Here is an 11001-nt window from a genome sequence, read left to right as displayed (position 1 = left end):
TTTTTTTCCTCTCACTTTGCTGCAACAAAGACTCGTTGAACAATGCCTGCATCCAATCAGATTCTTCCGGTATTTTGGCAGCCAGCAGGACCGACTAGCAAGATACTGAAGCTTGGCCCAGCAGGAGATTCCTCCATCCACACAGTTCAGCGTAGATGGAGGAATCTGTTGCACTTTTTTCATCTGACCATAGAAAATCTGCAGATAATGTATATTATTATACAGGATTTATATAGCGCCAACAGTTTGCGCAGCGCTTTACAATATAAGGAAGACATTACAATCAAAACAAGATTGTACGCCCATGAGGGCGTACAATCGAAAAGGGAGGGGGAAGTGATACATGAGGAGGGAGCTGTGTGGGTATGAATTGTTTAGGTGTATGAACAGTTTTAGACCAATACCTGGAGACTCTCTCTCCCTCCACTCCAGCCGTTTAGGGTACCATAAATCATCACCTTCTATACACAGACAGCAGATAAAATCTGGAGCAGTTGCCTATGGCAACCAATCAGCTTCTCTATTCAGTTTGATCAGTCAAGCTTTCAAAATGTAAGAGAGAGGCCGATTGGTTGCCATGCACAGCTGCTCCAGATTCTGTCTGCTCCAGTTTTGATACATTCCGTTTACTGTATAGAAGGGAGGACACTGAGGAACATTCCAATGCTGCCGCTGCGAAGTAGACACGCATCAGTGACCGGAGAAGCAGGCAGCCGGTGTTCTATCCATAGTCCAAACTTATCGAGTTGTGGGACCGCATGACTTCCGGTTTCCTTAGAAGTACGAGGTTTGGGCAAAAAATTTGTTGTGCAGGAGCGGCATCCGCGGCATTGCCCTATTCACATACAGCAAAGCAATAAAGTAATAAAATGAAGCCGGATCACAGTAATCAAGCACGTTATTTATCTCCGGTGCCCCACTCAATATGGCCGCCGCTTGAGAGGGGCAAGTCAGATTAATAACGTGCTTGATTACTGTGATCCAAGTTAATTTTATTACTTTATTGCTGTGGTGCATGTGTATAGAGCAATGCCGCTTGTGCAGAAGAAGTTTTGTGTGCAAACCTCGTAAGGAAACCGGAAGTCATGCGGTCCCAGAGCTCGATAAGTTCGAACTTTCGATCGATCACTGGTTTGGTGGTTCGGGTGAGTATAACTTTTTTTTTAGCTCCTGTTAACCCTTGCAGTATTGGGGTAGCCCCACTGTAAGGGTTAAGAACTTCAGGCCTAAAATGTGGAATATAACATGGGTGCAAAAAATGAAAAAAGGGCCTTAGTCATGAAGGGGTTAAGTTCCTTGTCACCATAACCTGTATTAGCAGAGTACAAAGTATGACCGCGGGATGCAAAGAACATTTTACAACTTTGTAGGTTGGAAATGTAAAAAAAAAAGTGTAAATGATTTTATTCTAATTGTAACTTTTTGTTTCCATGTTTCATAATCATACTGTTAATAAGAGTTGGATTTGTGTGCACAGCTCAGTCTGGTATGAGCAGAGCTCTATCCACATCTCATGTCTTGTCTATAACCCAGCACACCTCTTCTTTCCAGCTCACACCCACCACCCCCAGACAAGCCTGTATGATGATACCAGTGGAAGCTGATCCACCCCAGCTCACAATGGGTGCAGCTTTGGGATTTTTTTTTTCTCTCTGTCCTCCCTCTGGAGTGAGATTTAGTATTTGGTATTCCATACAGCTAGTAAGATCCTGCCACCCACGCCCCGGCCGCCTCCCACGCCAGGATCTGCGTCACGGGTCCTGTGTGGGAGGCAGACAGACCGAGCTGTGCTGTGTAGCAAGAACGGAATATCCCATTTTGTCCCCAAACACGGGGGGGTGGACGTGGTGTCAATACACATCCTCCTGCGAGTTGAATGCGAAGCCTTGAAGAAGTCCCCCCCCTTCCCTCCCTCCTTTTATGATTTTCACTGGAGTCCTAAGAGCAGGGCTTGCTGTGCTACAAAGTATCTGCAAAGTATCCTGAGCTGAGCTAGGAAGGGAAGGGACAGGTACCGCCTGAATGGGGCATAGAGAGCCGGCACTGGGACACTGCTAATTCATCCACAAGTTCAGGGCTGCTCTTCTGAAAGTAAGTCAGATGTCTGTGGGGGGCAATGCTGAGGTGGGGGTGACAGTGACTTTTCTCACCTGAGTGTAGAAGTGGCAGCACACAATGCTGTAGTCACGTGATTGATGAGCCTGTACAATATGATTTCTGGTAGAAAAGTCAGCTCAGGTTGTGTTTGTTGTCATTCTGCAACTTTACTAATATTTGCATGTCCAACTTTATTGTTGTGTACCATTCATAAAAAAAAACACCCTTCAACATCAAAAACATTTGTTGCTGTTTAGCAAATGCATGCAGACTTATTTATCGCAGTACCAGGGGGAGAGTTTAGGCTTGTTGGGAAGACGCAGCCCATTGTGGGGGAAATGCAAGCTGAATTAAAGCTCCGGGATCTATATTTTCTACTTGGATTCTGGTGTGATTTGTATTTCTTCTGTCCATTAATCCAGTATGAAACTTTCCCGTTAGGCAGGAGTTTACTGTTATTAAAACCAGTCACTGCTACTCTCTCTCCTTGTGCAGGGTTACTGGTCTTGTCTCCGCCCCCTCCTGTAGTTTTATGCAGGCAGCCTGTAGTGGGTGTGGTCTGCTGGGTCCCTCCCACAGCTCTGCTCTCCTATGAAAGTTTTTTTTCTGTTAGAGAAGTCAGCTCAGATTCTGTTTGTTTTCATTTTGTTGCTTCAATGTCCAACTTAAAAGGAGAATTATGAGGCGACCTATGACAATGAAACTGTCACAGGTCGGCTCAGTAGATCGGGAAGTTAGCGAACACATACCGTCGCTCGCTCACTTGTCGATCCTGTCCCTGCAGAAAGCCGTGACTGTCACTCACGGCTCCTTGCAGGGATTCCCCCCCTCCCCTGTCCGATCCTCCAGAGCTGACTGGTGGAACGGACGGGGGAGGGGGCGGGCACAGCTGGCTCTGCCTCTGGATAGGCAGAGCCAGCTGTCAATCCCGCAGCTGGGTGGATCTCAACAGTAATGTCGGGATCCGTTCCGGCTGCGGCGTCTCAGTATACCGCAAGGTGTAACCCGCGGTATACTGAGCTTAGGGTGACAGGAGGATGCTAGTTTGTGTTCTCCCGTGACCCTTTGGAGAACTATGGGGAAAAGCCCTAAACCCATAGTTCTCCTTTTAATTGTTGGCTTGGTTTGTTTTGTACTAAAACTATTCAGAAATAAAAGACCTTTCAAAGTCAAAAACATTGTTGCACTTCTGCACATGCATGCAGACCTGTACATAGCGGTGCTTGGAGGGGGAAGTTTAGAATTGTTGAGAAGACAGTCCCCTGAGTCAGTACGTTGTGGGGGAAATGACAGCTCTGGGGTCTATATTTTCTACTTGGATCTTGGTGTGCTCTGTTTATTTCTTCCAGATCTGCGCAGTAATCCAGTGTGAAACTTTACCCCTGTGCAGGAGCTTCCTGTAATGAAGACTGGTCACTGCTGCTCTCTTCTTGTGCAGGATGACTGGTTGTGTATCCGCCCCCTCCTCTGGTTATTTGTGGGCGGGGCCTGCTCAGTCCCTCCCAGAAATAACTAGAGGTTGCACAGGTTATGTACAGCACAGTGATTATGTCACTTTTTTAGGGCTGCGGAAATTAGCGATTAATCCCTCGATTAATCGTTAATTTTTTTGATCGATCAAAATTATTTTGATCGATCAAAGTTCTTTTGATCCGTACTCACCTCTCCGCCGGCTTCCGGGTCTTCTGTCGGAGATCCGGTGACGTCACGGACATCGACGTCACCGGACTCCTCCCCCTTCCCTTCGTTACCCGATGGAGCCGCTTGGGTCGGTGAGTACACATCCCAACTCTCCCGGGCGCCCGGGAGAGAAACACTTTTTACCGGAAAGTATTAATCGAAATTAATCGATTAAAAAAAATTTCGATTAATCGAACAGGAAAATTGTAATCATTACCAGCCCTACACTTTTTATATGGTAACTTCTGGGTTTGGAGAGAGGTTTGGTGCACACAACATGCATTTATATCCTTTGTGGCTGTTCAGCAATATATTTAAATAAAAGTTATTGTGCCCTGAGTTTAGCTTTTAAAGTTTTGTTCACACCATCTCCAGACCAGAATGTCTTTTTGTCTGATCCACAACCGCATACCCATTCATTCCTCTGGTAAAAAGTGAGACTAGTTTACTTTTTTTTTCCTATCCGAAAACCCGAACAGTGATGGCAGCTGATTGGCTGCTGTCATTGTTTGCCTGAAAATGTTCCGATCATTTCCTTTGATTTTCTGATCAAAAGATGTGTATTGAACAGTGCCGGCAGGGCCACCCACTGAAATGTCACTAGGGTTGCACAGATACCAAGTACAGTACTCGGTACAGGTACAAGTACCTGTACCGATACTTTTGAGCTCCAAGACTACACTAGAGAAAAATTCTAAAATTAGGAGGCAGCTGTCATTTGTAAGGAGCACACGGAGCTCCTGGGATTTGTGCATCTCTGTTTTAATGTACGATTTTGTTTTTATAAATATAAATAAAGGGATGCACAGATACCAGTGTTGCGAGTACTGGTACTTGCCGAGTACTTACAAGTACGAGTACTGATACATTTTTGTTTATTGTCATGTGACAGTTTTTCTAAAACAATACAGACTAATGATTTCAGGACAGTGGTGGAATGCCAGAGCCAGGTCCCAGCTGCAACCACTGCAACCCAGGTAGTTCTCATGAAAATGCCAAGTATCTGCACTGGTACTCGAAAAGTATCTGTGCAACCCTAAATTTCACCCACTGAAATTTGTACAGTGTATGGTCAGCTTTACATTGTCCTTCCTGGCTCAGTATTGGTATCCATATCTGAAATCCAAAGGGCCTCTGGGGATGCTAAAAATCACTAAAGTAGTCTGTGCTACATACAGTGACAGCCGCCCGTGACCTTCCTGCTGTGGCTCCATCAAGTTGTTCATTCGGCACTGCTGCCATTCACAGAATGCCTTCTATTTTTTCAAAGGCTTTCTTTGATTGGACAAGGTGAGGAATGTGACAACATCTGCCCCTCCTGTACCTTGTCTAGTACAGAAGTACCTGAAAAAAAAGGGTGAGAATTTATCAAAACTGGAGCAGAAAAAATCTGGAGCAGATTTGCACAACAACCAATCAGCTTCTCTGTCTCATTTTCAAATCTTACCTGAGCAAACTGAAGAGAGAAGCTGATTGGTTGCCATAGGCAACTGCTCCAGATTCTGCCTGCTCCAGGTTTGATACATTCCCCCAGAGTGTTCTCTGAATAGTGGCACTGCCAAGTAAGTGACTCCTTGTGCTCGGTGTATGGAGGGGAGGCCGCAAGGGGTGCAGCAAGAAAATCACAGCTATCATTGTATGTAGCACAGGGTACTGCTAGTGATTTCCAACATCCCAAGCAGCCCTCCGGATATTTGATATTAGGGATGCACCGATACTCGTACTCGCCCAAATGCTCCGATGCTTAGCCCGATACTTCCTGTATCAGGAAGCCGGGCAGGTGGCGAGTCATTACACGCCGCCTGGCTTCCTCAATGTTATAAGACAAGTAGAGCGATCTTTGCGGACATGTTTGTAAGGGTGCAAGCAGGGGCTGTTTCTCATCCTGGCTTCACTACCTGGTGAGTGTCCGTACTGATACAAGCATGCAGCAAGTGAATGCAGAAAAGTTGGACCTCCCATCCAGCACGCTTGTCTTGATCCAGGTCATTGACTCTCTAGGTAGTGAAGGGAATCAAAATGATAGCCCTGAAGCCTGCAACTTTACAAACAAATATCTGTACTCGCAGGTTCCCATTGATTGATACTTAAAGCAAAGATCGCTCTATCCTCACTGGCTTTTTACTTCCAAGAATACAGATAGAGAAGTCACTCTAATTGATTTGTTTTTAGGCCTCATTCACATCAGTGCAGAGACCTGCACCCAGGAGGGACAGGTGCTGCATGTGCATCTCAATAAAAGGCCGCAGCTGCTCATTGTTACACGCTGACCCGAACTTGCACATTCATATAGGTACAGATGCATACCCTTGGATGCAGACAGTCACATCCAAGAATGTGCATCTGAAAGGACGTGCACACTGTACAGCAGGGCCTTAAAGTTACAGGTTCTGTTGTCTTAATCCAGGTCCATGATTCCTTAAATAATGAAGCCATAAGAACAAGCTTGTAGTCAGTGAATTGTGAAAAGTTTGAGTTTACTTCCTACTTGTTTCAGATCAGGACCTGACTATGTAGCTTTCAGGAGCGTCACTCTCCGGTGTCACCTGCAGCTTTCAGGAGTGTCACTCTCCGGTGTCCCCTGCAGCTTTCAGGAGTGCCACTCTCCGGTGTCCCCTGCAGCTTTCAGGAGTGTCACTCTCCGGTGTCCCCTGCAGCTTTCAGGAGTGTCAATCTCCGGTGTACCCTGCAGCTTTCAGGAGTGTCACTCTCCGGTGTCCCCTGCAGCTTTCAGGAGTGTCACTCTCCGGTGTCCCCTGCAGCTTTCAGGGGTGTCACTCTCCGGTGTCCCCTGCAGCTTTCAGGAGTGCCACTCTCCGGTGTCCCCTGCAGCTTTCAGGAGTGTCACTCTCCGGTGTCCCCTGCAGCTTTCAGGGGTGTCAATCTCCGGTGTCAATAATGTATCATGTCATGGGTACTTTAGCCGAAGATTTCTCAGCATCAGAGTTTGGCTTTTGGTGGCACACACAGCAGGAAAGAGTTTGACCTATCTCATTTTTCGGTATGGCCTGTTGTATGCTTTATACTTAGTTATAAGTGGTCAGTGTGTTATCTGATAACTTTTATTAGTATATTGTTTATATAGCATTTCCTTATAACTCTAAGCTGTGATGGAGAACTGCCAATAAACAGGAACCTGATATGTCCACTGGTTGTGAAAGAACGCAGTAGGACAGACACTGGTCAGCTACTTCTGTCCATCACTATACCCAAATAACATTTTTTTAATGAACAGCATTCTGTAAAAAGGAGTTTTAATAGCATTTAAGGATACTCGTACAAAGGATTCAGGAGATTATTAGAGGATATTTAAACCATAAGTGGTGTAGGAATATATTCTAACACAGCTGACTGCCAGTACAGTATCCCCCAAAAACAACCAAGTGTTTAAGGACCAGATTTCCCGGTCATTCCCATACACTGCTTCAGCAGCACCACTCCACACTTGCTGTTCCTCTAACAGATGATAATGATAGGCTGTGCTACTCATCAGTGGCCATCATGCTGAAAGTGTATATAGAGGGAAATGTTTGCATTATTTGTAGCTGAAACCCAGACAGAGAAGATCTACAATTGTGGCAACCTGCAACATAATTGGTTATATTGCTCTCCATTGAACAGAGGAAAATTCAAGCAGGGTGCTGCTACCACACCACTAGAAGGGTAACATTTGGAGCCACAAAATGGACTTAAGTGTCCATGTTTGTTGCTTCCACTGGTGGCCATTTTGGGAAGGCCTGTGGCTCAGTGAGATGCAGTGCCTTTTATGGCGTAGCAAAGAGAGAGGTTCGGTTACTTCCTTTGCAGAAAGCAGACCCCTGTAGTGAACTGTTTAAATAACATGTTTGGGGTATGCCTTGCACCTGCGTCTCCTTTTGTGTGTAAACAATAAGCCAGGTTCACACTTGGGCGATCCGTGACCGTGCAGCAATCATGCACGAAACCGCACAGGGGGCCGCGCAGTCACGGAATCGCACATGTGGTGCCATTATTTTCTAATGGCACCCTAGTTGTACCAGGCAGATCGTGCCGTGATTCCGCCTGTGCAATCGCGGTTGAAAAAACAGCGTCGCAAAAAAAGGTACATGTAGCTTTTTCAGCTATTGCCGCATGGATGTAACCCCATTGAAATCAATGGGGCCGCGCAGCAACCCCTTTGTGCAACAGCGCATCCCAGCTTCTCCCAAGTCTGCATGAGCTCTAATTGACACACCGCCTGAGGCAAAAACCTCAGGTGGCCTCATTGTAGGGACAGCCCTGTTAAGCACAGCTGTATGAGATTAGTAATTTTTTTAGATAATGCATTCATTTTAGGGAGGGAAGAAGAAAATAATATTTATGTAAAGAAAACCTGCAAAAGGAATTAAGCCAAGATTACTAGTACTAGATCATACCTAAGTTTTTTGCAATAAGCCTACTAACGGCACTGCCAGAGTCCCCTGAAGATCCTTGACTGCCAGATTATTGAATGCTATGATTAATAGGAATACCCTTCCCCCATATTACAGCACTGCACTCCGTGACCTATAGACAAACCTGTGTTCTAGTTAACTATAAGTTAACTAATGATCTCATCTTGCTTATATTCAATAATCGATTATAATCGATTATGTCGATTAGTTGTTGCAGCCCTACTTATAACATCCACAAATAAATGGTTCGGCATCTTTCCTGAACTGAAAACAGTGTAGAGATAATGTTATGAGCTAATGATATGTCACAATTACTTTATAGTTCGTATTTTTTTTATTTATTTTTTTTAAATACCATCAGTGCTTTTAGTGGGAATCGCACCCCAGCTGCCACAAGATTGTTGTAGAGGGGGGGATTCTCTGCAGAATATGTTTCATGCATGATTTCACTTTTGTAAATACAGTCCCTTCATAATTTTTATTTGCTAACTGCAGGGAAAACAAATGGCACATATGTATGGTGGGAATGTTAACAGAAATTGAAATGCCTTGGAAAACCATGCTGCCCCTTGACCATACAGCCAGTATTCCTTTGAAATGAACCCTCCTAAACAGTATAAACAATAGTTGGGCTTTAAATATGGTGTAAGGGTCAGCTTCAAATGGAGAGCTTTTAAAGTGAACCTGTTCCTAGACCAGTGGTGGCGAACCTTGGCACTCCAGCTGTGCCAAAACTACAAATCCCAACATGCATCTGCCTCTGGGAGTCATGTCTGTGGCTGTCAGAGCCTTGCAATGCCTCATGGGACTTGTAGTCCCAAAACAGCTGCAGTGCCAAGGTTCGCCACCACTGTCCTAGACTATGCACACTAATGTATTTACATATCCTGAACAAGAAGTAAAAGCACTTTAAAGGGTTATTAAACCCTCACGTTTGTTTGCATATATCTAATGCTAGCAAGCAGTAGATACCGTATTTCACGCTCTATAAGGCGCTCCGGACGATAGGACGCAGGGCTTCTGTGACAGAAATTCTGTGACAGAAGCTGCAGTTAGTCTCAGTACATACACAGAGCAGACGAAGACCGACGTTCTTCGTCTGCTCAAGGAGCTCTATGGTGAGCTCCTATGGGGGACCGTGACGGGTCACTGTCCCCCAGAGGAGTGGGGGACCCCGAAAACCACGGCGGGGGGAGGACACGATCGCCGCCGCCGCTCGATTTAATACAAGGGATTTAATTAGATCCCTTGTATTAAACAAGCAGCGGCTCCCACTGTACATTCAGCTCTGCTTGTCAGGAGCAGGGCTGAATGTACAAAAATAAACTACTCGCCCGGTGCCCAAAACTGCATGTCCCGGCCGTCGGGGCGATAGGTATTCGCTCCATAAGACGCAGGCACATTTCCCTCCTCCTTTTGGGGTAAAAAAGTGCGTCTTATGTAGCGAAAAATAAGTTTTTTTTACCAGCAGCTATTTTGCTGCTTGTTAAGAATGAGTAGATACTAAATATCTATAGCATGAGCGCAGGTGCAATTTAACCACGTACGTTAGATACATACTTCCTCATACTGTGGTTAAAACCAAGATCACAGCTGCTACAGCACCATGATTTTGGTATTGTCCTTTGCAGCTGGCACACAGTTGTCACATACAAGTGATCTACAGCCACCTGATCACTTGTATGCCACTGTAAAGGGTGGCCCTCCGTTTGCTACGGCTGTCATAGGTGACATTAGGTGTCTAATAGAACCCTGATTTCTCCATTAATAGGACCTGTCATTTCCTCTGTGCGATCACATAAGGGGCTTGTTAGCCACCTATTTGATAGCAATAAAGTGAAGTGTAACAAATTCAAAGTGACATATAAAAAAACACAAACATTTTTTTAAAGCCCTCAACCACCACGTACAGGTACAAATGGAAACACAAGTGTTGTGAGTAGCTCAAATTGATGCAACCCATTTTAACTGGGTTGCCTTAACGCCATGCACATTACCAGGTGACATAACAGGCAGTGACACACCGCATAAATATAAATATGCCCTAACTTAATCTAAACTGGTCACATAACTTAATTTTCCCATGCAACTTCAGAAGACAACAACCAACAACTGTGATTTAAAGAAGAACACTAGGCAGAAATTATATTAACTCTTGCAGTGGGGCTACCCCCTGCACGGCAAAGGGTTAACTGCTCGTTTTTGCCAGGGCTAAAAAAGAAAAAAAAGTTATACTCACTCAATCCTCGGAGCTGGCAGTGCTCCCTCCAGCTGGGTTCCTCCTATGCTGGAGCGATATAATGTCCCTCTGGGTCCTCACCTCCTATACATACACTATATATTGGACGTAATGACTTGAGAATTCTTAGACCGTTGCAGAGGAGGGGTTAATGACATTTCTGCTCAGAGTTCTTCTTTAAAACAAGAAAAGTAGTTTGCTTTCATATTGTGGTAGGTATCATGTAGGTAAGTTATTTTGTGTTTAACCATATCGGCAGGTCTTTATTATGACAAAAACCTAGCTTTCTTGCAGTAAAAGTAACAAAAAGACATTGGATTGCATATCTGTGCAGTACACTACGGAAGCATCCAAAAACCCTGAACTTCCAGGTGTGTGATACACATGTGCACTGTTTCTTGACTTCCACAGTGCATTTCTTGTTGCCTGAGTGACCTATCACTAGATCTGGGCACAGATTATGGGGTGTGAGGGTGTGTGGGTGAGTGTGTGTGGGCTGTGTTGGACTGAGGAAGTCAGCAGTGCAATGTTAGCTGCAGGCAATTTATGAGGCCTGCTGTACAGTATCTGTGT

At 45.1% G+C, this 11001-nt stretch overlaps 1 protein-coding gene across 3 annotated transcripts in view; it reads left to right on the top strand.

Moving 5' to 3' along the window:
* Nucleotides 1-1681: 1681 nt before the first annotated feature.
* NAB1 (NGFI-A binding protein 1) overlaps nt 1682-11001 on the top strand; it is a 44015-nt gene continuing 34695 nt past the window's right edge. For all 3 annotated transcript variants that reach the window (XM_018570664.1, XM_018570663.1, XM_018570662.1), the window contains exon 1: nt 1682-2091. The gene's annotated coding sequence lies outside the window, so the exon portion shown is untranslated. The remainder of the gene's footprint in view (nt 2092-11001) is intronic.

Source organism: Nanorana parkeri, unplaced genomic scaffold (assembly GCF_000935625.1).
Source record: "Nanorana parkeri isolate BGI_ZX_2015 unplaced genomic scaffold, ASM93562v1 scaffold1569, whole genome shotgun sequence".
In the NCBI taxonomy this organism is placed as follows: domain Eukaryota; kingdom Metazoa; phylum Chordata; class Amphibia; order Anura; family Dicroglossidae; genus Nanorana; species Nanorana parkeri.
The sequence above is the reverse complement of the archived record's forward strand: the minus strand, read 5'-3'. Positions and strand labels throughout refer to the sequence as shown.